This window comes from Spermophilus citellus, assembly GCF_964194105.1.
Source record: "Spermophilus citellus genome assembly, chromosome: 16".
Lineage (NCBI taxonomy): Eukaryota > Metazoa > Chordata > Mammalia > Rodentia > Sciuridae > Spermophilus > Spermophilus citellus.
The window spans coordinates 63,334,123-63,361,371 of NC_138196.1; the positions used below are offsets into that span (position 1 = coordinate 63,334,123).

The window sequence follows — 27,249 nt, forward strand, 5'->3', positions numbered from 1 at the left end:
GATTTTGTGAACCCAGCATAGGTAGCCAGCTCAGATAGGTGGCGATAATCATTGATGTCACCTGCAAATTGGCAGATTTAGTCCCAAGTTTCTTCATTTCAGTCAAGGTACAGAGGAAAGAGCTTAATATTTTAAATACTTTTGTAAACAATTTCTGAGATGAAATGCTTCTTGAGGATTCAGACAATATTGGTAGAGTCATGTCTAGAACCTGGGAGATCTGATTCCTATTGTAATTTTATGTTCACAGTGGCTTGTACACTTGGGAAATAAACCGAGAAACCTACAGTAATATAGTCAAACATGCAAGAAGCCATGCAAGAAATTGTGGAACTGTGCCTTATTTGTATTAGCATATTAAAAACAAAAACTTTAATGCAGATAATAGTCAAATCCTAAAAATATAAAATGCTTGTAATTTACTGTTGTGGAGAAAGCTATAGACAAGGAATTGGTTTGTAAAGCTTTACACATTAAGGGAAATCAATGTCAATAGTTAATTTATAGGACAATAGAGACACCAGGAGGAGAATCTGATTACATCAAAATGATGTGTATTGATATCACAAAGTATTTATTGTGATTATCACTTCAGGTCTTATTAAACAGCTAATCCTTTTTATTCATGCTCATGTTTTTAGTGATCAAGTTTCAATTATTACACTTCTTGAGAGGAAAATATTATTTAATAATGCCATGTATAATTAAAAAATAAACTTTTCAACTTTTGCTACAATCCTCTACTCTCATAATTGAGCCAATGAGACACATAATGTATGCATTTATATGAAAATTGCATTTTGGATCTTTTATGATGACATGAGACCGGTAATTTATATTTATTTTCTAAATTCTAGTTGTTGGATTATTATTTTAGTAAAATTTATTGTTTTAAAACTGGGATTTTCCTTGAGTGACATATGTAATACACACACACACACACACACACACACACACACACACACACATTTTTTCTTCTGTGAAGCATTACCTTGTACTTGGGTCTATCAATTTGCCTACAGATCTATGCAATACATATATTGTTATTATGAAACAGGATGTGCTCATAGTAACAAGAACATTAATAGAATATATCTGGGTTGATGCCATTTTTCTTAACTCAGTGATTTGTTTTCTGAAGGCATTTTGAAAAATTAGAATCCTTAGAAGATGATGTTTAAATCTTCGTTCATGTCTTTATGCCCATTGATATTTAAATATGTTTTTTAGACATGAATGTTGCAATTAATATGCTTGATATATCCAGGCAACAGAGTTCCAATTTTAATTTATGATGCATTTCTCATAACTAGTAAAACAAGTTACAATTCTACACCTAAATTATATTTTAAATAAAATATACTTGCGTTTTTCTGTTATTGTCATACTAGGGATTAAACCCAGGGATGTTTTATCACTAAGTTACATGCCCAGTCCTTTCTATTTTTTTTTTTTTTAACGGGGTGTCCTGAATTGAAAAGGCTGACGTCGAATTTGGGATCCTCCTGCCTCAGCCTCCTGAGTTCCTAGGACTTCAGACCTGTGCCACTTACACCAGAAGTAAATACATTTGCATTTTTAACTTGTCATGTGAGTTCTTCTCTCATTCCTCAAATTACAGAGTAGTTGGTTTATTGAATGTCTTTTTCTTACTGACACTGGGAAGTCTTTTGAGATTAGCTCTGATGTGATGAGGAAAGAACAGAATCTAGAACTAAAGCAACCAGATTCCTGCCTCTGTTGGACATCTTATTACTGTGTGGCCATAGACAATTAACTGTCTATCTCTCTAAGCATCACACATTAAGGAAAATCCCTTTCATAAACTTTCAAGCTTTTCAGTTCTGCTATAATAATATTGTTAAGTGCTATTCTGTGGTCATACAACTACCATTGTCATAATATCATAATTAGTTTCTGGGGCAATTAATTGGGAGACAGTACATACAATATGCTTTAGTCAGCAAAATCCAATACAGATTAATATAAAATAAAGATGGCACAATCGATGAAAAAGTAAGCAAAAACTATAGGCAATTTAGAAACACAAACCACTGTGCCTTAAAAAGTGAGGACTGTTTGGAACAGTATTATGAAAAACTCTGAAGACAGTCCAGGTTTACTTTAACCTTCTTGAAATTCTGCTTGGCAACCAGGGCTTCAGACTCTGCATTGGAGGCCAAGGTGTGCGTGGGAACATGAAAAAACTCTACATGGGACAAAGAATAGACCACATCCCTTGTTGAACCATGGATATGATTAAGCATAAATATCCCATCTTGTGAGATGCCTTTTGGAAGAGCAGAACTAATAATAGTAGCTAACATTTGCATAACACTTTACAGTTTATGGAACACTTATATGGTAATTATGAAAAGAATAAAAACCCAATCATTTGGAAATCTATAAATATTCCTAGCAATTTCCCAAAATACATGAAAAGAGTTTACTTTTGGGGGTATGTGATTTAAAATAGAAATATTTAGCTCATCTATTTTGCAGGGTACTAGTACAAAAATTAAACAAAAAATTAAAATTACTATATTAATAAATATATATCATATTTGTATTACATTCTAGCATTTGATAGTGAACTTGATAAGGAAACAAAGCTTATGGAAAATGTTATTAGTTTTCAATTTGGGGATTCTTAAAGATTTTAGCTTTCAACATTATTAATATTTTAAATCCATAAGACACATCACAGTAATGAAAATGTGAGCTCATCTGTTCTCTTAAATATTACTAATTACATATTTCTTTTTTTAAAAAAAATATTTTTGGTGGCACTGAATATTGAATCCAGGGGCACTTTAACATAAAGCTAAACGCCAGGCCTTTTTACTTTTTTATTTTGAGATGAGGTCTTGCTAAGTTGCTGAGCTTGGCCTCAAACTTGCCATCCTCCTGCCCTAGGCTCTGAAGTTTCTGTGATTACAGGCATGCACCATCCTGTGCAGCTCTAATTACATATTTCTAACAGAGATTTAGTCCTAGAAACATTTCAATTAAATTGTATAAAGAAGTAATTTTAGAAATGGGGAAAACTAAATGGGTGGATTACCCAATTAGCTTCATTTTTACCGTTCATTGTATTTCACAGCTCTAGGAGGCCTGCTTTTCATTTGAAATAGAAATTAGGAAGCAATGAATATCGATGACAACATCTTTGTAGATCTAAAGAGTCATCATTTAGTCCCATTGGGAGAGTTTTTTCCTTAACCATGTATCCAAATCTTGCTTTATGCTCCAGATGATAAATTCTCTGTTGATTCTTCATCATGACTCAATCCTCCTACGAACTCCCATTTCCAAAATTCCCTTACAATGCAATAAGGAAAGCTGAATTCTCTGATTTCAATGAATAAAAATATATCTATTAATATGAATAGATCAGGCATACATATGATTTTAGTACCTGAAAAAAAGTCACTCCTGTATTTTCAAATTTATATCCGATGTATTGTATGGGCACGTGTGCCTCTGTATTATGTGTGTGTGTTTTGCCATTATTGAAAGATCTCTGGAGTTTCTGAAAATGAGAAATTTCCACTAAAGCTCATATTTCTTAATTTAAGCTAAGGATGACTTTAAACAGATGCTTGTTAACGTGGAATAGTCTGCTTCACAGGTTTTGAAAATTAATGTAAAAAAAAAAACCCTTTGGGTCTATGATGTGTACATAATGAATAAATTTTGATATTTTTTCCTAAGTATATAAGCAACTAATATGTTAGGTGAAATAATGAAAAATTTCAAGGAAACAAAACTCTTTAGAGCATTTTGAAGAAAACCATTTCTAAGAATAGTAACTGTATTTTTTTTATTTGTTAAATACCATTTGCTCGTTTTAGTAAAACCTCATCTAACATCAATTACTTTTATTTACCTAGTGTAGGCATAGTAGAATGAAGGAAAACTTGATTTAGAGATATCTACGTTTAAATAGTGTATCCAAAAGATAATGGGAAGAACTTAAAGACAAAATTATAAACTATAGTCACTATGTATCTCTAAAATGAAGCATTTAAAGTATAACAATCTAGTAAATTTTAATCAACTTAATTACATAAAAACCAGAAAAGGTACTTCCTAAAAAGATGTATGAAACATTTGCCAAAAATTCTATACTGTTGTAAGTTCATTTCACAGATTTAACTAAATAATGTTGAAGTTTTTGTGAAAGCAGCAAAGTTAGTCAAGCCAGACCTTGTGCAAATAGTTCATCAACTTCACTGACTTCAGTGAGTTCCCTAAATCCATCCAGCACTATCTGTCAGCGTTAACGACCATAACCAGTAAATACATTCCCTAGTTTCCTTCAAAACTTATATACCTTCCTTCATGCTTCTAAAGTTTTTGATCTGACCTCCTGACCCTTGTTCTCATTCAAAGATTGCTTCACTGCATCAGCAATGAGGTCTTTCATTACACCACCAAGAAACATCTTCCACCAGCCACTGTTTCTAATCACCTTCTCTTTCTTTCCTCTGTTAAATGCTTATGATCAAAGCCTAGTTGTCCAAGTAGTTTCCAGATCTTCAATGCTCAGGGTGCAAGGGCACCCCTCCACTCTCTTGAGTACACATATATCTCCCAATACTAGATGGTCCCCATCAATATTCAAATAAGTATTTAGCTTTGAAGGGAGAGGGAGGGAGAAAGGAAGAGGGGGAATGCACTAGGATGGCATACATAATTTTCATATTAATTTTTTTAATCCTCTTCAGAGCCACATTTATCATAATAGCAGGTACCACAATTTCTACTCTAGTATTTCAGCTCATTCCAATGCAGCAACACCATTGTTTTTGTTAAGGTTATCAAGGAACTGAGTTGGTAAATATAATGGCCATTTATTTTTTGACTTCATAGCTGTATTCAGTACAGCAGATGGGTTGAAACCTCTGTATGATTTTGGTTTCTGTGATATTCTCCTTTTTAAATTTCAACCTCTGCAATATTACTACTGTTTTAGCCATCTTTATCTTGCTACGAGTAAAAGATCTGACTAGCACAATTGTAGAGGAGAAAAGGTTTATTTAAGGGCTCACGGTTTCAGAGGTCTAATCCATAGGTCAGCTTCATTCCTCCAGACTCGGGGTGAGGCAGAACATTATGGAAGAATAGTGTAGCAAAGGGAAGCAGCAGATCACATGGTGATCAGAAAGCAGAGAGAAAGAGACTACACTCGCCAGATTCAAATATATACCCCATAGCCACGCCCCCAATGAACCATTTCCTCTAGCCACACCCCACCTGCCTCCAGTCAGCATCCAGTTAATCCCATCAGGAATTAATTTACTGATTATATTAAGGCTATAGCCCAATCATTTCTTGTCTTGTCTCACATGTGAGCTTTTGGAGACACTTCACATCCAAAATCACAATGACTACATTTTAGGCTCTTTCTTGATTCGAACTCATTGCTCTTTCTCTAGTTGGGTTCACACATCCCCATGACTTGAAGATTTATAAAGAAAATAACAACATCCCTCTTATATCCCTAATAAAATCTCAGTTCCAGAGTTCAAGTCTATATAAACAGTGCCCACTTGATGTCTCCAAGCACATTACATTAATATCTCCATGGAAAGAGCACTTGATTTCTATATTTACCCCTCTTCCAGAATTTCCATTCTCCTCAAATGATATGTTTATTCATCCAGCTCCTAATAACACACCAGTGCATCCACCTTTGCAACTCTAACCCAAAGGCTAGTGAGTTTCATTTGTAAAATCTATCCATCACCCATGCCAACCTCTTACATATACTACTGCAAAATCCTCCCATTATTTCCCTGTACACATTCCTTCTCTCATTCAATCTATTTTCCATGCAAAAGCCAGGTTGATTTCATTTCCATGCATATGTACTCATATTACTTCCTCCCTAACACTGTTCTGTGTCTTCCCACTGAATATAAGAGAAAACCTGAAATTCTTAACATGTACTACAATATTCAGCACAATTTGGATCTTGTTTAACAAAACCCCAGCCTTTTTCACTGTGCTGTAGGCACCAAAGTGTCCTTTTAGTGGCTGAAATATGGAAAAGTTTTTTTTCCTACCTAAAGGTCATACAGGCTGTTCCCTCTTTCTAGAACATTTTTCTCCCATACTTCACTGTATAATTTCTATTCATGCTTCAAATGTCAGTTTATTTACCACATCATCAGAGAAGCCTACCTGGATCTCTCATTATAAAGGAAACTTCTCCAGTAGTATCCTGTAAGTATATTCCAAGCATTAAACACACATTTTAATTGCATGTTTTGTGTTTATGTGATTATTTCTTTAGTAAAACTGCCTTTTGTATACATCTTAGAGCATGGATAATATCTTTTGTTGTTCACCATTAACGCCTGAGTGCCTGGTACTATAGGTCTCAGGATCATTTCATACCATTGAACAGGTTATTTAGTGCAGAATGGGATCTCTTTAAGGGAGGTGAATGATAGTTTGACTCTAACCTATGTAATTCTCCCTGGGAAGAATTGATTCTAGCCTATGTAATTCTACCTCCTATATCTTAACAAAGCATGCACAGAGGTACCAAATAGACTGAAACTGCCCTGATAGGTACTCAATAAGTGGTGGCTCAAATAAAGAACAGACTTTTCAGCAACTTCCAAAAATAGCTGTATTAAAACACAAGCTAGGTTATAAGAACTTCTCCTTCTCCCTCTTCTTCTTCAACTACTCCAATTGTTGACTGAAGATTAACAAATTATCACAATTGCATTTGCATGGTCATTCATATTCCTGAAAGTTTTCTTTCTTAATTTTAAGAGTGTTAACAACAATACATTAGAGAAAATTCTGCGCTTTAAAACCTTTGCAGAGAAATAACTTCCAATGGGGAAAAAAAAGTTCATAAAATAGTTAATTGCCCATTTGACATATTATGCCATCTAGTCAAGTTATCTACTTGGCACAAATTGGACTGCATAAATTCTATTATATAAATGAACCCTGTTTAACTTTCCACTTGGTCTGGTCATCTGTCTCATAAAATTCTGTTCATGATTATGAAAATAAGAGAAAGTGTCTAAGTAGATCAGTGACTGTAAATTAAAAATACAGCTTATAACATATTCCTCACCACCAGATTGACACCACTGTCATATTTAAATAAAAGGACAACAATTTATCATCACTTAATATAGCACAAACCAGTAGTTTGAGGTCATAAAGTCAGGGAAAACTTTGTTAGCATTTCTTTTTTCAGTGTGGATAAAATCTGAATATACAATGGGGAATATATACTGAAAAAAGGCACTTTGGCATAAAGGGAAGGGTATGACTAGCTTAACTTATATTTTAAAACCACGTTTTAATTTTCTCAGAATTTTCTTCAAATAAAATATATTGTTTTCTCACAGAAAGATTCTAATTTGGGAAGTCTACAGGAAGAATGGGGGCTAGATTTTATTTTCAGGATCATAAATCGACGGGAAGTGCTGCCACATAGAGATATCAAAATATTTGATCGTTATATGTCTTAGCGACAGATTTTAAATTGCCTAGGAAAGTGAACCTAGAGAGGTCCATCTGCTGGTGCTGATTACTTTCTCAGCATAACCATGCACCTGAGGTGAATCAAATCTGGCCAACAGCACACTGAGGTCAATTTTCAATGAACTCCAGATTTTTCTGGATGAACCTGAGTTCGCCACAAATGGCCAAGATCATTCCTCCATCTGTTTCTGGTGAAAGTTTGTTGTTCACTGTGGTTGGGACGCAACATGAATCATTTACTAGCAAAACATCATGCTGCAAGGCCACAATATGCTCAATTAATTTAATGTACCTAAGGAGAAGAGCTAGCAAACACAGCTTTCTGTTTGGTAGCATGTTGATGCAGCAATCTAATCACATAAAACATTTAAAATCTTAGGGAATGTTTTTTTGCAGAAACTGAAATAATTATAATAATGAACTAGATTTAGAAAACTTTCAGAAAACTACTTTTTGTGATAAGTACAAGTTCATCATACAAAAATATTGAAACTGTTTTATCAATATCCTTCATAGTAATAAAATGTATTTTGAATATAAACTATTTTTGTGCTGATGGCACTTAGCAACTAAGAGAATAGATATACTTTCTCCAGCTGATTACAGAAAAACAATTATCTTAAGGTAAATTGCATTCATAAATAGATCTTCTAATCTTATAGCCACAAATAGAATATAATAACTTTAAAATGCTACTCTTAAACGCATGATAACATATATTAACAAATAGGTAACCATTAATGGAAGTTTTCCTTCCATCTTTACTAAGTATGGTCTTTACTTAAAAGATTACTTAGGAAAAAATTCTTCATAAATACTGTAATAATTAGCTAAAGCTTTTCTCTTTTTTCTCTCTTTCTCCATCTCACCTTAAGACTGCCTTTTGATTTTTATTGTGTTCAATCATGATATTAAAAGGTTATGGCACATCAACCTGAAAGTATTTTCCTAGAAGACAAAAATAATTGCCTTCCTCGTATTTCCACATCTTTTTTGTTTGATAAAGAAAAGTAAAATTATATATATATATATATATATATATATATATATATATATATACACACACACACATATATATAATAGTATATATGGAGATATATACATATATAGGGAGATATATACATATATATAAAATCTATGCCTAGAAGGAGATGACTTGCTTTACGGTTTCCTATTTAAATAAAACACCTCCAGATCTGAATCAAACAGAAAATGTTTTAATTCATAACATTTTCAAATGATAATTTTACTCCCAGATATTTTAAAGATAAAACAATCATTTTAACTCTCCAAATACATATTAACTTTTCAAAAATATATGCTCACTTGTCTATTTGGGACTTGCTATTTCATCTTCAAGGTTTCTTAGAAAAGAACAAAGGGAAATAGAAAGGAAAACAGAATGAAAGTTGACAAGCATGGTCAGGATCCTATTTACATTTTATTCAACAAATAAAATGAATAATAACATATCTTAATAATCAAACATCTGAGTTAACAGGTCAGGTTAATTTTTGTTTTGGTAGAATACCATAATAAATAAAGGTGATTATTGGATACTATTTGAACATGAAAATATATTTTAAAATATATTCCATAAATAGTAACTGAATATTGGCCAATATTAAAAATGTTAATGTTCTGTATTTTTATATTAATCACATCAAAATCTGGTAGATAATGGATTGTAGACATAAACCATCATGTATTGTCTTAGGCTGTTCAGTAAGCTGTAATAAAACACATAAACAATATGGCATGTAAGTGACAGAAATTTATTTTTCAATATCCAGGAGGCTGGGAAGTCCAAGACTAAGATTCAGGCAGAGTTGGCATCTTGTGAGGCCTGGTCCTTGTTCATAGATTATGCCTTCTCACAGTGTCCTTGCATAGCAGAAAGAGCAAAGGAGCTCCTTTGTGCCTGTTTTACAAAGACACTGACTGCTTGTTACATAATTATCTCCCCTTTGTCCCTACCTCCTAATATCATAATCTTGGGGTGTTATGATTTCAACACATGTATGTTAGATAAAAGCAAACATTCCCAACATTAAAAATCATATCAAATGTTTACTTATTTACAAATTTAAATGACTTTTTTTTTTTTTGAGTGGGGATGGAGTACCAGGGATTGAACTCAGGGGCATTTTACCACTGAGCCACATCCCCAGCCCTATTTTGTATTTAACTTAGAGACAGGGTCTTGCTGAATAGCTTAGGGCCTTGCTAAGTTCCTGAAGCTGGCTTTGAACTCCTGATCCTTTGCCTCAGCCTCCTGAACTACTGGGATTACAGGCATGCACCACCTGAAATGACTTTTTAAAAAATATTCTTCCCCTAAATATTTCACTTTGTATTAGACCATTCAGGATGTATGTCATTTCTGATCATTTTTACCTGGTGAATAGTACCTGTGCTCCCTGTTTTTTTGTTTTTTGTTTTTTTTTTTTGGTTTACTTTTTATACGAAGGAGCCGGCCTGTCAATTTTAGTATTGGATATACAAGAGGAAGCATATTCATTCCATGAATGAGAAACAAAGCATCTCACCAATGAGTGAGTTTATTATTCAAAAGATAGTGTTAAAATGTAGTCATGGTTGACTCCCTTAATAGGGTTCCATTTTAGCTATGGAGAAATGAATAAATCTTAATATCAGTGATTTTTCATATAAAATGATCATTATTATTTTTAACATCCAAGAAGCAGTGAATAGTTTTCTAATGGCAATAAAGTATGGTGAAATGAAAACAAAACAATCAGGAAATCCAGAAAACAACCACAAAAGAAAGAAAGAAAAGAAAGAATGAAAGAAAAGAAAAAGAAAAAGAAACAACACTAGGATAGACATAATTGCTTAGTGACAGATAATAAAGAAATGATTCCATAGTGTTATGTTCAATCCTCAGAATGTCCATTTCAATATCAAGCTGGCAACCTCTGCCTCCTTTTGGTAAAGCCATGTTGAAATTTCAAAAGGCCCAGAAGCAGAGCATTGTACTTTGATGAGTCTGCAAGCATTGGTTGATGGTTATGTTTAATTTCTGGGTCATGCAATATGCTCAGGAGCTTTTTTGTCAGAATTTGCTACATCTCAATTCAGTTATTGTGAATGTGTAACCAGATGGTTTACATCCAACAAGAATATTTGACTCATAAATGTATCTGCCTGTACCCGTCTGTGAGAACAATATCCAGGAGATAAACAACAGCACCATTATAACCTCACATAGCAATTTATGGGAAATTAAGAGTCAACACATCATTATGAACTAAATATTGATGGTTTTTATGCAAAATGATTTTAAGCTCAGCATTTTACTGATGGCTGGTCTTCCGGGGGAGAACAATAACTTCAACCATTTTGGCAATTAAAATAAATGGAAAACTAAGTTGCAAATATTTACAAATATCTTTAAAATACTAAAATATATCTGCATGTTAATTAAAATTAAAATTATTATTATTAAGGCCATTGGTTTAGCAATATGGTTGATTCAAATTATTGTTTTGTGACTAAAATTGTGATTCATCTCCAGTCATTTCCTTTAAGCACAGACATGCAGTTTTATTAATGTAATGTCTAATGAGATAGCTTCTTTAAGGTTATGGGGTAAAAAAGTAGTGTTTTCTATTGGTTTCCTTACTTTTTCTCAAGATTTCTACAAAATGTTCAAATTCTGTATTCTTTAGTTTTTTTTAATACGAAGATTGAACCCAAGAGCACTTAAATACTGAACCACATCCCCAGCCCAGTGCTTATTTTTTTAATTTTGAGACAGAGTCTTGATAAGTTGTTTAGGGTCTCACTAAATTACTAAAGTTGGCTTTAAACTTGTGATTCTCCTGCCTCAGCCTCCTGAGCCTCTGGGATTACAGGCTCTCACCATTGCACCCAGCAACATTCTTTAAAATTTTGATTAAAGCTTCCACATGGTGATAAAAATGGTCAATCAAGTGTTTTTAGTTTGGGCTCAACTAGGGAGATGTGAGCTATAGCTGTTAGTCAAAGACATGAATTTTCACGTACAATTTTGGAATCCATTTTTGTATGGTCGAATGATAGTGCTTTTAAACATTTCAACTTATTATAATGCCTCAATTCTTTAATCCCCACTATTGTAATAATACTTATTTGACTGCCTGTCCATTCAACTAACTAAAGAGTTGGATTTTCTGCCATTGCTTTTCTGAGTTATTTTTGCTTAGTTACTGATTTTCACGTAAATAAAAGTGAACACAAAAGATTTTACACAAGTGTGACCTATGTATTCTCATTCAAAAATGCATATGTCTTTGTGGTACACCTTATGCATGAGTATGGGTACATCAGAAACAAAATCACAAAAGAAGACACATGGAGAAAGCTCAGTAAACATCTATGAAGGAAATGGTAGTGGTTTCATTACTTTAGGACTTCAAGTCTTTGATTCATATTCTCCTGTCTGACAAAAATAACCTTTAAATTACTACCTTTAACTTAAAAAAAATAAGAGAAGAAATGGTTTGCAGACTTCAGAGAGGACACATATCCCTCCTTCTCTAGCAGTGCTCTAGAACCTGCTACCAATAAGAAGAGAGACCAGCTGCAGCAGCAGCCCCTAGCCCCTGCGCATGCTCATTGAATCAGACTGCCTTTTAACAAGATTTCAAGGTGATTCATAGACACCTTATGGTTTGACAAACAACACCAAGGAATCACTAAAATTTAAAAATATACTCCCTGAATTTTAAAAAAATAATCTTGAAGGACTAATTATTCCACATCTTCATCTGCTTCACTTTGTTTTCTTGTGAAACTCTATTAAAATGCCTTAAACACTCCTTATGATAAATAGCTAATTCTAAAGCATTACAGTGAAAACATGCTAAAACTACTTATGTATCAGTCTATGCATGTGTTTTGTCACCTCGGATAGACAAAATAGAAAAAAAAATATTTTTATGATTTTTGGCATGTATTGTGAATGTATTGTTTAAAAATGGCTTGACAAACTATAATTCTTCAGTATATGAGCCCTGAGAGTTATCTTGCCATCATGGAGAACTATCTTTTTAAAACTTTTATGTTTAAATATTAGTCTCATGGTTTTAATGTGTTTTTCTTTACTAGGGAGTTTGAGCTATTGAAAATAAGCAAGAATTATATTTAGTTTTATGTGACTCATCTTTATTTCTCTTTGTCATTACCTACCTAAGGACTTATTTTTTTCATTATTTTTAATATTAATTTGCATCACCTGTACATTTAGGACTATAACTGATGTCAAAATTATAGATACCTGTAATTCATGCTCATTCAAGAAAATGATCTGTATTAGAAATAGATGTGTTCTTTAGTGGTTCACAAAGTGATACAATGGATCTAGCTAACAAATATTTCACTGTCATATGTCAAATAGTAGATTGAGAATGACTGAAGGCAAATATAGAATGAGGACCCTATTTACTTTATAATGAAGCTTAAACATACAACTACAACATCTTTACTTAGCTATTTTTCCTAAGTTGTAAAAACAGCACAGTTTTACCTTTGATAACATAAAAATATTTTAAATAATTACTTTAGGACTTCAAGTCTTTGATTCATATTCTCCTGTCTGACAAAAATAACCACTATTTAACTATTGATTATTTTAAAATCACTAGTTAAATAGTGGTTAAGACATGTCTCTATTTTCTTCCCACTGTGATATATCTTGTATCACATAGATAACTGATTCTAGGACCCATGGACCAAGTTCACTGTGTTTTGGTGCCCTTTCACTCACTTTTTAAAAGTTACTGTTGTGGTTGGGTGTGAAGTGTCCCCTGAAAGCTCACATGAGACAATGCAAGAAGGTTTAGAGGAGAAATGATCTTGTTATTGCCTTAGCCTAATCAGAAAAATTAATCCCTGATGAGATTAATTGAAGTGGTAGGGTGTGGCTGTAGGAGGTGGCAATTGGGGCATGGCTTTGGGTATATATTTGTATCTGGAGAGTGGAGTTTCTCTCTCTGCTTCCTGATCACAGTGATGTGAGCTGCTTCTCCTGCCATGATGTTCACCCTCACCTTGAGCCCTGAGGAATGGAGCTTGCCTTCTTTGGACTAAGACCTCTGAAACCATGAACCCTCAAATAAACTTTTCCTCCTCTAAAATTGTTCTGGTCAGATCCTTTACTCAGAGGAGTGAAAAAGCTGGCTATTTAACAGTCACTTATCTGCTACTTTAATTCTTTGAGTGAGCCAAGGGTTTTATTGCATTTACAAATATCCACATATAATTATATGGAACATTGTGTTTCACTCTTCATTGATTAAAGGGGGTTCTGTGCAAAAAAAAAAAAATTTCAAAGAGGTCTTCCTTTCCCTTCTCCAATCTAAAGTGACCCCTTCCATTCTTTTCATGGAATCCATTTCTTTTCTGTCAAAGCACCTCACAGAATTTCACCCTCAAATCTTTTCTCCCCATAGTGGTAAACATTATAGGCCAATCGCTGGTTTATTCATCATCCTTTAAAGAAACCATCTCTTAGAAAGTGTCAATTATTCATAAGTGCTACAATTATAATTTTCAAAAATAAATATAGTTGCTGCAGACATTGAGTTTGCAAGGTTATTTATTGCACCATTTTTTCAAGCCCAGTATCCACTGATTGGTATAGGGACTGAAAAAATACCTTATAAAGAGTTTGAGAGGGCTGGGGATGTGGCTCAAGCGGTAGCGCGCTCGCCTGGCGTGCGTGCGGCCCGGGTTCGATCCTCAGCACCACATACCAACAAAGATGTTGTGTCCGCCAAGAACTAAAAAATAAATATTAAAAAAAAATTCTCTCTCTCTCTCCTCTCTCACTCTCTCTTTAAAAAAAAAAGAGTTTGAGAGAACTGAATGTTTATTAGAGTTTACATGTAATGTATAAAGACAGGTTTAGTGAGCCTTTATTGGTTGGAAACCCAACAAAGATAAAAGGGTCTATTCTACAGAATTCTGTGGTGAAAGTCAACAGGGAGGAAAGATCCTGGCTTGAGTCGCAAGACTGGGGTGTTAGAGTTATGTATAAGAAAGAATTCTCTGCAAGGTGTGTGGAATTTACCTGTTTTTCTCTGCCTCAACCATCTCATATATATTATAGGTATTTTGAGGACAAGGAGATTTGTGTGTGTTTTAAATCTCAGTGATATGATATTTAGAGGCCTGTGAGAAGAACAAGAATAGTGGTTTTCTGCTAGATTAGTGGAAATGAGCACTGAATTCTTGGAACAGCTCCAGTGTTTGCTAGTGGCCTTTGACAAACAGCATCCTGTGGAATGATGCAGAGGTGATTGTGTGAACAGCTTTAAGAGGGAGGGAGTTTTATGAGGAGATTCTAGATGCAAGTCTGGCAGAAAAACTAGGAGAATTAGAAGTGGTGGTTGTAGGAATCCCTGGGTGACTCGGGTGAGAACCAGGACTTGGCAATGGCTGTAGTTTCAAAATGACACAAAGCAGATGCCCAGAGATGAGTGATGGCAGTACAAGAAGGCAGGTGTGAGGAAAACATTCTGGAATGGCTCGGGTGCATATTTCTGAAGGAGACCAAGAAACCAGAAGAAACAAGGGACCTTGAGAGAGAAAAAAGAATATGATCTTCTAGATCACATGGGAAATACTTTGACTATGGAAAGCAGTACATTCTCAGTAAAATACACCAGGTACACTAAGTTTTAACCACCCACAGACTGAGGAATCCAGGGTGTAGGTGGATGACATGGACTTAAATTGGAAGGTGATATTTAGGAGGAAAAGAATTGGTCTATATGTAGATGAAAAAGTGGATATTGTGTGTATATATATGTATATATTTTTTAAAATTTTCTTCATGATAAAATTATGTAGTTTTTATAATAAAAATGTTTTCTTTTGGACCTATGTCAGCTAAAATGGTGGAACAGTATGGAATGGTGATTTTTCCTATTTTGCCAACAATCTCTATAGCATATGTAGGAGCTGAGGTGAAAGTACTTTAGTCAGATGAGGGCAGAAGCATCAACAATGGATGAATGAAGCTTTTCTATGTGTAGACAAAAACTATTGTCTTAATTAGACATCATATTATGATGATATAAACTATAAATTATATATAAACTATATAATATCTGCTATAAGAACCTCAAGCAGAAATGTTTATCATGCCCTTCTAGATAATTATTATAAAGTAGTTGTAAGAAATTATAAAAAAGAATCAGTAATACACCTTAATAAGATGAAAGAATCAAGAGAAATCAGATTGGTCAGCATGCTCAGATTTCCTTGAGTTGGTACTTCCATAAAATTCAAGAGTACTTTGTGTTGGCAGTTACAACATTCAAAGGATGACAATCTGTAATTTTAGATGGTTAGCCCTGGGGAGAAGGACAAGGACGTGTCACTTAAGACAAGTGAGATATAACATGAATAAAACATATGAGTAATTGACAGGCTAAGTGTTAATGCTTGTAAAAGTCTTAGGAACCGGATTTTGCTGTGAATATCATGTGGCATAGGCTCTCATCTATTCAACACCATATTCAGATTACTAAAAACTTTCCCTGCTAAATGGAAGCTGCTAAATTGTAGTTAACCTTAAATTTTTGGTTTCTATTAATTTCTTAATTTGATTTCTTCATTATAGTTTTAAAATTTTCTGAGTAATACCATCTGTCAAATTGTATGCTGTTTTGAAAACAGATGGAGGAAAAAGACATAATGGATCTCTAAAGCATAATACCCCAGTATTTTATAGTAACAACCTATAAAAACAAACAAGGAGATATAGCCTCCTATATATTAGGAAATTAAAAATTTATCAACAGCCAATTGAAATGCACATATTAAGAAACATTTGGGATTTTATTCAATTGTGATAATAATAAAATTTAAACAATCAAAAACACTATAAATAGCTTAATTTATACTATAAGGTAATAATGTTCTCAAGATGTAGCTTGTGATTCTTGGAGTTATTTGTGTTATAATTTGAAAAGCCTAAATCATAACTTAGTTCATGATGTACACAGCATGGAAAAAGTTTTCACACACATACACAAATAAATTTATGCTTATAATAATTAATAAAGATCAAAATTGACCTTCAGCCAGTAGATGGAGAAGTTGATCTTAGATTGGATTCACAGTGCTATTAAAAGTCCTTTTGTAAATTACAGAAGCATAGAATAAAATTGCTGCTGATTCAGGTATTTAAGGATTGTTTTCATGGTTATTTTCTGGCTGCTCTGCAAAAACAGCTCTTTTAGTTATTTTCTGACATCACCCAAGAGATCATTATTGTTTCTTAGAGATCCACTCTGTTCTATCCTCATATGTTTTGCTGGTGGGCATATATATATATATATATATATATATATATATATCACTGTCTATTCTATTTTCAAACAAGCTGAGAATGTTTCTTTTCTTCATAAATTATTGCTTAAAGTTTGTACACTGTATCTTTTTTAGGAACCACAAAATGTTTATGACTAAATTGCATGTAGTGATGGAATTGGCACCTTGCAGGGGAGATGAAAATGAAAGTTCCTGTAGGCTAAACTGGCCTTCAGAAAAAAAGCAGCACACATTATGTACTTCACATATGCTTCCAGAACTTTATATGCACCCAAGTTCACAAGGGATGAGCTCATAAATAAAAAAGTCAATAGAACAAATTGCCTTGAACAAATTCCATAAGCCAACCCATGATCATTTGTTTATCACATAGACATTTATTCTATATCTTAATTCTGCATAACTGGTTGTTGTTCCTTTTACTAGCATTTGGATTGTAAAAAAAATGTTAATGTTTAGAAACCTAAATCTGGATAATGAAGCAAATATATGAAGATGCCCCAAAACTCCATGTGATTATATGTAAGATTTATATTCAGAAGAGTAGTCTAATGTTTTAATTATATTGATAACAAACAAATATTGAAAATTATCAGAACTGGAAATACATACTCCAATGAAATTTATTTTCTGTACACCAATTAACAATATGAAAATATGTATCATTGTTAGAGATGTTGAAATAGCTCTTAGATGTGACTTTGTTTTGACAGTTCATTTTAACAATTCACATTTCCTAAAAACATATGCTTAATTTTGAAATACATAATGTTTAAGTGTGTTAACAAAACCCTAAAGCAATACTAAAGATTATTTTTGTGACCATCGGCCTTAACTAATGTGTGCTTATCTATTTACAATGTAGTTCCCTTTTTATTCTATACAGCTTGGTTGAAGCCTAAATTGTTTTATTATATCATTTATGTTATAAAATTCAATAAAATTCATTTTGAGAGCCTTTGATTTTGAGCAGTGAATTAAAAAGCTGCAAATTTCCTGCCCTCATAGAACTTATGTGCCAGCAGCTAAGACAGACAATTGTGTTAGTAAATATAATAAAGTGACAATGTAAAGTTAGGAACAGTCTCAGGGTATTATTAAAATTTACAAAAGCAGCTTCTGAACAATACATTCACCAAGGCGCCATTCCAGACATAATTACATATAAAGCACATAGATGTAAGTGTTTCAAATGCAGATTGACAGACATGCATCTCCTTTGTATAAATGAAGAATAGATGCATATGCAACAAAAAATGCATATGGTAACCTCTTCACATAAAGCATATGGTGATTTTTTGTTGTTGTTGTTTCTTTTTTTATTTTTGTTTGCTTTTGTTCTTTCTGTTAGCTTTCTTATGGTCCACACTTCTCAAATTGGCACATATTTAAGGTTTTATGTTAAAATTTATTTGAGAGCTTAGGTTGTTTCTGAAAGTGGAAAATAAAAATCTATCATTTGAAAGATGTCCTCCTAATGCTAGAGAAAAAAATATGTACATTGTTGTTGTTGTTGTTTATAGTTATACATGGTCGTAGAATCCATTTTGAAATAATTATACAAACACAGAATATGTCTTATTCTAATTAGGACCCTAGTCTTAGGATGTACAGGATGTGTTATATCCATAAATGAACACAGGAAAGCTATGTCACATTCATTCCACCATCTTTTCCTTTTTTGTTTAAGAATAAGGTTCTGCCTCCACTCTCCCCACCCCAGGTACCGGGGATTAAACCCAGGGATGCTTTACCTCTGAGATCCATTCTCAGTTCCTTTATATAATTTTGAGAGAGAAATTTCTGAGGCTGGCCTCAAACTTGTGATTTTCCTACCTCAGTCTCCCAAGTCTCTGGGATTACCCTGACCAGTGAAAAGAAACATTCTTAATCATGGAATTATATTGAATAGAATTCTGCACAAATAGATCCTATTAGGAAATAATTTGCATTCTGCTATAGCAGCCCCCCACCCCCACAAATAATTCAGTGACTTTTCCACAGTTGTTCAACCTGAGGTAAAAGCATTCAAATTTTGCCACTTCTTAGGTCTTCATTTCCTTTTGAAGTTTCCTGTGTTACATAAAACTTAACATTTGTATGCTTTTCTCCTGTTAACCTACCTCACGATCATTTAATTTTTAGGCCCAACTGGAACCCTAAAAGAGCAGAGATCAAACTTTACCTCATCTATGGAATCAATCACTTTAATCATTGGTATATTATTTATTCTTAAGACCTAAGAAGTAAAATATTTTTACTAGAAAGGCAGTAATAATAAGCATTTTTATCCTTTCTCTGATTCTAGATAAATGGTGGCAAAAAATATAAGCTTTTATGGAATAGTTGAGTTGGAGAATTAAGAAAATTTGAGAATCTAGATTCAGGGTCAATCATGTCACATTCATTAAAAAGTAAGCACTCTCATAAGCCCTAAGTCCGTTAAAGAAGTGCCTCACAGAATATTAGAGTTCTATTTAACACAAGTAAGAAATTGCACATTTGGTTTTTACAGTAAGTAAAAAGTTTTCTGTATATAATTTTCATAGTAGGTATATATAAGCACATATGCATTTATAAAACAAGTTATGAGTTGTCTTCAGAGGGATAAATAGTGCCCAGTGAAACTCTGGCATTATAATTTCGTAGATAATAAGATGAAGTCATATGAAGATGGAAAACAACCATATAAAGGAACAAAACCCCCACTATTTTAAAGTTGAAAACAATAAAATTCTAGTTCTGACATTTCACTAATGTCATCTGAATACATCATTAAATTCACAGAAGTTTACTATATTCATCCTTTAAATGAGAGCCTCAAATAAGATGAACTCTAGTTTCCTTGCACACGTGAAACTCTGTAATTTTGTGACCTTTTTTATGCTATTATGCCAGACTGGGGATATATCTCAATTTTCCTGAAATTAGAAAAAAAATCATTTATTAGAATGTTGAGGTTTAGAGATTAAAATTAATAAAACCAATCCAGCCCCTTTCAGTTTATGGACACGAATTCTGGTGCTCACAATTATTGAGGAATTCAACTAAGTTTTCAGAGTTAGGCATTGGTAGAAACTAAACTCAAACCTAGGTTTTATTCATATGTAAATCTGAAAGAATTCCAACATAGAGACAACTAAAATCAGATGTATTATTTTATTCTAAATAATTAAATGTTGCCTTTAGAAATACTTTCAGCAATCACTTCAGGAAACTTAGGATGAAAATTGTATCCAAAATCAACACATTTTTATTACTGACTGTGGGAGAAATGAAGCTCCTAATAATTAGAAAAGAAGCCCTTTATTTACTGGTGTACTTCCCTACAGTTGAGAGAATTAAACTAATAGTGCAACATTTAAGGTCAGTCAGAGTTGCTGTGGTTCCTGCTCTAGCATATGGAACATAAGAAAATTAAGTAGCAAATAAATAGCCACAAAAGATAAAAAAATCTCAGATAAAATTGTAAATTTATACTACTTAGAGATAAATCTCCATTTGGGGGCATATGGGAGACTCAAGAACATCAACCTACAATGAAGACAGAATAATAAAAATTACACTCTGCTTGGCGATATGAACCACTCTGAGAAAAATGCATTAAGTCTACGTAAGTATTGATGGCAAAAATAAGGTTATTCATGGTGATCAGAAATAACAGAAGTATAAATATTGGTGAGGGAATCCAGTAACAATAGTCAGTGCACTTAAGATCTTGAGTTTTGGGAGACAGTTCAAAAATATCAATTATGTTACACTTTCTAGACACACATTGTGTAAGTACAGTAGCACTCATTACAAAAGTAGAAAAAGAAATTCAACTTCTGTTAGCATAGTACAAAAAGGGTGAAAAGAAAATCCAAACTTACAAAAGGTTCAGAGGAAGAACGAAGAAACAATGAGAGCAGGTGTACCAGGGAAATGGATGAAGTCAAAAGATAAAGCAAGCAAATGGAAAGCTTAAAATGTAATTTTCAAAGCAAAACATTCAAGTATCAAAAATTAAAATAGAATTCCATTTCAAATACACTAATTAAAAGATGTTGAATGAAATAAGCCAGACACAGAATGTCAGGGGTCTTATGTTTTCTCTCTCATGTGAAAACAAGAGAGTAAAAAGGGATATTACAGAAACAGAAGGGAGACCAGTGGAACAGAGGAAGGAGTTCAAGGAATGGAGGAGGAGAGGGAGAGGAAAATTAAACTGACGGACTGATGATATGTCATGTGCAAATATGTGACAAGGAATCCCATATGCATGATTATCATGCAACAATAAAATGTAAAAAAAATAGGTTTATCATGTAAATATAAACCCATATGCAGATATAAGATATATACTTAATTTAAAATTGTTCAGAAAAAGTAAAAACAAAAGGAAGGAAATTAAATATGCTGGGCAAGAATTAACAACACTCACAAATCAACCATCTAAGTGGATGAGTGTGACTTCAGAAGGGACCCTGAGTAGACAGACTTGATCTTATTCTCTTATTGATTCTCCAATGCCCAACAAGTGGAAGACAGGCAGCAAATATTTGTGAAATGAATCAACAGATACATTTTATATGTTAAAAATATAAATATCATGAAATATCATAAATTCATGAAAGCAGTTGTGTCTGAAAAGGCATGAAAACATGACAACAAGAGGAAAAAGAAAACTAATATATATCAAAATCCACTTCCCTTGGTAAATTATTTCTTATCATTAGAATAAGTATTATCAAGAGTAGTAAAGAAGATGAATTCAGTGTAACGTCACAAACATTATTATGCTCTCTAATACCTTAGAATTCAGGAAATGCAGGCAAAATGAGTTTTTCAAACATCTCACTAATTTATAAGAGTGTTGCAAGAGATGTATGGGAAATCATGTCTCTGAAAATAGTTTACCAGACAAGTTATCTTCAAAGGAATTTTAATTCTGGTATAGTTTACCATCAACCATGTAATTCAGATTCCAATTGAACATAAAAGGAGTTAAAATTTATGTTCAATGGGCCAGTGACCACAGATGCAGCACTGAGCTAGCTGGAAAAGCTGATGAAATATTTGAGGTTTTATAATTACACTGTGGTTGTAACATGCTGATTGCAATCAGGAGCAATATGGCGGAGGATGCAGTGAATTTTATGTTTATTAAATCCTTTTTCATATACTATGACATACATGTAGACCTTTGCAAGATGAGAAAATCTCAATATTTAAGGATTACATAGAACTTCAAATTCTAACAACATAAAGTTTACTCAATGATGTTACATGCTTATTTTTTTCCGAAGTCATATAGAAAACTTTCTATTTATATCAATGTTTCATTAAAATAATCATGCTCTGTTACAAGGCATGAGGGAATCATTTCTTATTACAACATCCTTTTAAAACTTCACATTTGAACAGAAAATATAATGGTTTACCAGGTATTGTAGAAAAATATACCGCTTTCTCATTTTTCTGAGGAATACATCTAGAAAGTGTGTCACTAGAAATCATAAAATAAAATTTTCCCATTTATGCTAATTCTGTCAGCAAATTACTATTGTATTTCACACAGCTTTGCTTTGTTTGTGCTGATTTCAAGGGTGGTGTGTGTGTGTGTGTGTGTGTGTGTGTGTGTGTGTGTGTGTGTGTGTGTGTTCAGTCATTAGTTCTATCAGTCACAGTTTGTCCTTAGCTATCAGATACAAATGTCAAAGAGGAAGTCACACTTCCTTGCTATGATCTTCACGTCCCTCAGCTTCTCTTCAGACATCTTAGCTTCACCCAGCTTCATTTAAGTCATCTTTTTCATTTTTATTTACTTTTTCTTCGGTGTTAACTGACATCTGATTAGCTTTAGGGTTTTGATTCTACCATCTTCTTTTGTTGAAAATCATACTGGCAGGCTTTTTGTCATTGTTTAGCCAAATGATGTTTTAAGTTGACAATGAGTCTAAAATTTTAAATTTAAGATTATCCTTGCTTATGCTCTTACTTACATCTTTTGGGTTCAAACCAATTACACATTAGATCCCTAAAGTAATCAACTTCCTTAAAATAAAATATGGATCCGGCAACGCTTTCCTCTGCATTTGTAAGTATGCCATCTGACAAGTGAGGGATTGGGCACTTAGAACGTACATCACATTGTACTGTAAATGTTAGTTTTATATTTTGCCTTCCTCAAGAGATTGAGAGATTCTTGAAAGAAACACGTTCTGTATAATTTATTTCTGTTTCCCAGCAGCTAATAGAGTGCTGGCTTCAAATTGATGGAAAAACCTGAGGAGGAGGATGTGTTTTCGTTGACACTTAAGCACTTTCCAACCCAGTCGCATGGCAAATGCTTCTCTGCTCTCTCTGGTGTTTCACCCAGACCTGGTCTCAGCGGTAAGGTTTCAAAGTCACACTCTCTAGATCATTTTTCTTTGGTTCCCTAAAGCTAATTTAATTTACACAAGGGGCAAAGATTAATCAAATTAAAGTTATGAGTAGGTTTGTAATAAATGGTACCTAATTGATACAAAATCCAGAGCAATTGCTGCACGTTTATCATTTCAGAAATTTAATAAAAGGTGACCAGTTTTCTTTTATATTTTTGATAAGGCATGTTTATGTTACTTTTTATTGTTAGTCCCTTTTATTCTTTTTTAAATATGGGGTGTGGTTGATATTTGATAGGAAACAAAACCATCAAATCTCTGCCAGGTCAACTAAAATCAGTTCATACTTTAATATTTTAAATTCTTAGGTCTTGACTCAATTTCTTGTTCTTTCTCATTAAATATTCAATCTAATGAATAAATGTAAAATTTGAATGCAGGCTTTTGACAGATGATTAAAGAGTTAGACTGAGTACAGTAGCTGAGAGCCTAAATTCTGTAGGCAGATTTTCTCAACTTGAACCTGTACCTGCTACTTATTAATTGTGTGGTCTTGAGAATTTTTTTAACCTCTTTTAGATTCAGTATTCTTACCTGAAAGGTGGAGAAAATAATGATAACTTGTCCAAGGGTTCTAACAGTTTAAATGAGTTGATATTTATAAAGTCATTAGAACAAATGTTACAAAGTAACTGTTATACCATCATATCTTGTTTTATTAGGTGTTGATTGTAGATATTTATTGTGTTTTACATAAACTGAAGGTCTGTGGTCATTCTGCTTTGATCAAATCTGTCAGTGCCATTTCCAATAGTACAAATGATAGCATTTTTTTCTGTCAACAAAGTATTTTTAATTAATACGTTCTTGTTTTATGAACTTTTGTACACATAAAGATACTGCGAACTTAGAGTTAATATAGCTAAAGGTAAATTTATATGCACTGGAAAACCAATATACTCCATATGACTCACTATTGTGATGCCATCTTTATTGCATTGATCTAGTACTGAGCCTGCATTATCTTTGAGATACATCTGCATAAATGTTCATTAAATAAACAGAGTTCCTGGTATTATCTGTGAGATTGATTTAATTGTATAGTAAATATCTGTGTAATTTAACAAAATACCTATATCTGCTCCCCAGTGTACTGTATTTTTTTTAAGAGTTAGTGAGAGAGGAGAGAGAGTGAGAGAGAGAGAAAATTTTTTTTTAATATTTATTTTTTAGTTCTCGGCGGACACAACATCTTTGTTGGTATGTGGTGCTGAGGATCCAACCCGGGCCGCAGGCATGCGAGGCAAACGCGCTACCGCTTGAGCCACATCCCCAGCCCTGTACTGTATTTTTCAAACTCATTTTTGCAAAATGAAGCCTAAAGATAAAATGTGGCCTTTCTGATGACATTTTTCCTGTGACATGTAGCTGTTGAAAAGCTAGGTAATTTTAGATATGGGAACAATCAAGGGTAAAGAAATAAAATCATTTTCTGAGATAACTCTTATTGTGACTTAGCAAATTAATATAAAGCCTTTTGAAATTGTGAGTGCAGAAATTTGTACTAAGTATCTTCAGAGTACATACACTACAATTAACATTGCATTACCAGAGTTTATAATTTGGGTAGAAAGTTTATAATTTGGGTAGAAAGTACACCAAATATATGTGAAAAGCCCCTCAATTGTCACTTTTAAGAGACCTTAACAGAGTGAAGATCTGTAGGAAGAGCATTCCAGGAAGAGAAAGCACACTGTAAACTTGGAACTGCAGAATGATCTAGAAGAGGTAAAGGTGTTGCTGGAAAAGACCACTAGGAAAAGAGTATGTGATGCCCTTACAGCAGAAAAAAAAAAAAAAAAAAAACAAGATTGAGACAGAAATAAAGAACAAGATGCAACAGAAATTATAGAAGAAACCAGAACTTCTTGACAATGAAAAGCCAGCTGCTGTGGTTGCTCCCATCACAACAGGATCTACCGTGAAAATCAGTAATTATGGATGGGATCAATCAGATAAGTTTGTGAAAATCTATATCACTTTATTGGGAGTTCATCAAGTTCCCGCCGAGAATGTGCAGGTTCATTTCACAGAGAGGTCATTTGACCTTTTGGTAAAGAATCTAAATGGGAAGAGTTACTCCATGATAGTGAAGAATCTCTTGAAACCCATCTCTGTAGAAGGCAATTCAAAAAAAGTTAAGACCCATACAGTTCTCATCTTATGTAGAAAGAAAGCAGAAAACACACAGTGGGAGTACTTGACTCAGGTTGAAAAAGAATGCAAAGAGAAAGAAAAGCCTTCATACGACACGGAAACAGATCCTAGTGAGGGATTAATGAATGTTCTAAAGAAAATTTATGAAGATGGAGATGATGATAATAAAGCCTGGGTGGAATCAAGAGAGAAGCAAGCCAAAGGAGATACAGAATTTTGAGACATTTAAGTCTTTTGGGGACTATGATGTGGAAATATGGATGTTTCCAATAAGGGAATGTTGGAGAGCTGCACATATAAATTTGACATAACTATTTACACAGTAAAGGCAGTAAGTTCTCCTTTACTGGAGGATTTATTTAAATAAAATGTGCGTATTAAAATGTGTGTATATATATATATATATATATATATATATATATATATATATATATACACACACACACACACATATATTTACATAGTACAATAAGAAAATTTTAAGGAAGCTCACTAGAAAAGGACAATGTTTGGGAGATGGAGGCAGAAGAATCACAAGTTCAAGTCCAAGTCCAGTCTCAATTACTTTGCAAGACCCTAAATAACTTAAACAGGACCCTGTCTCAAAATTAAAAGAAAAAAAAAACATTAAAAAGATTTGGGGATGTAGCTCAATGGTAAATTGCCCCTGGATTCAACCTGTACCAAAAAAGTAAGAAAAAAAAGGTAATTTAAGACAGTGCCATCATAGTAAAGAAATGTAACTTGTCTAAGTAAACAGAATGACAAATTGTTTTAAAAATTGAGTCTCAGAAATGGTTTTTGAAAAAATAGGTCTCAATATATTTATGGTGAAATAGAGTAGTTGCTTCCTAGGAGATGAACACAATCTAATTCTAAAAGAACAGAATATGATCCTATAAAGGAATATACTTTATGAAATTTTCAAATTTGACTGGAAAGGATGACATGCTCTTTTTCAGCACAGGAGAAGAAAGCCACACTACAGACTGCCCAACTCTTAATATGCACTCTTGACAATTTCAAGTTGAACAATGATATTCCACAGATGATAATATAATTCTGGTATTGTGATTACCTTCATTGCATCTCACCCGAAGGTCTGTGAAGATGACACACCAGCTATTTTGCTCCCCTATCTGCGAGACATCATTCTATCTCTAACCGAATTGCAGCAAGCTGCGGGTTATTCAACAGTTTGAAATTTTAGAAATGTGTCAACAGTTAAGTATTTGCCAAATTCTAGTAAGAGATTGACAATTGGGTGATATATGCATTTGTTTAAAAGTTATGGTGTTTCTTCAAACAACAATATCAATAACAAAAATCCAAGTGTTTTAAATGTCTTTTTATAGTAAAAGGGAACATTCTAAAGTTTTCAAGGGCATAACCAGTAAGCAATCACTAACCAAAAACAAAATTCAAGTCACCATATCTTATCATGTGTATATGTTTTTACCCAAAGTTGACTTTCCAAACTTCTTATATGTCCTTTCTCCACCTGTTCAAAAAAGTCTAATAACACTAACACTAGCCTTCTTAATATATCAAAAATATATCAAGCTAGTTTTCACTAAACAACATTAAATTTTAAGTTTATTTGGTCTGTTATGTTTTTGTTTCAATTCAGTGTTAATAATATTGACAATTCATATATCTCTTCATTCACAGATAAGAGACTATTTAAAAATATATATGATAGAGAATAGTTATTGTTCTGAGAATTTCATTCAATAACTTTATTAGAAGAAGAAATAATTTGTAAAATTGCTGTTTTATGAAAAAAATTAGAGGCAAC

At 33.1% G+C, this 27,249-nt stretch overlaps 1 protein-coding gene and 1 pseudogene across 2 annotated transcripts in view; one reads left to right on the forward strand and one right to left on the reverse strand.

The window, feature by feature from the left end:
- GALNTL6 (polypeptide N-acetylgalactosaminyltransferase like 6) overlaps positions 1 to 27,249 on the reverse strand; it is a gene marked incomplete at both ends in the record, with an annotated part of 1,074,421 nt that overhangs the window by 764,716 nt on the left and 282,456 nt on the right. The gene's annotated exons all lie outside the window — the stretch shown is intronic.
- On the forward strand, positions 23,188 to 25,671 carry LOC308635038 (calcyclin-binding protein-like; annotated as a pseudogene). Its single transcript has 2 exons — positions 23,188 to 23,241; positions 24,960 to 25,671. The product of its transcript is annotated as a calcyclin-binding protein-like (transcript).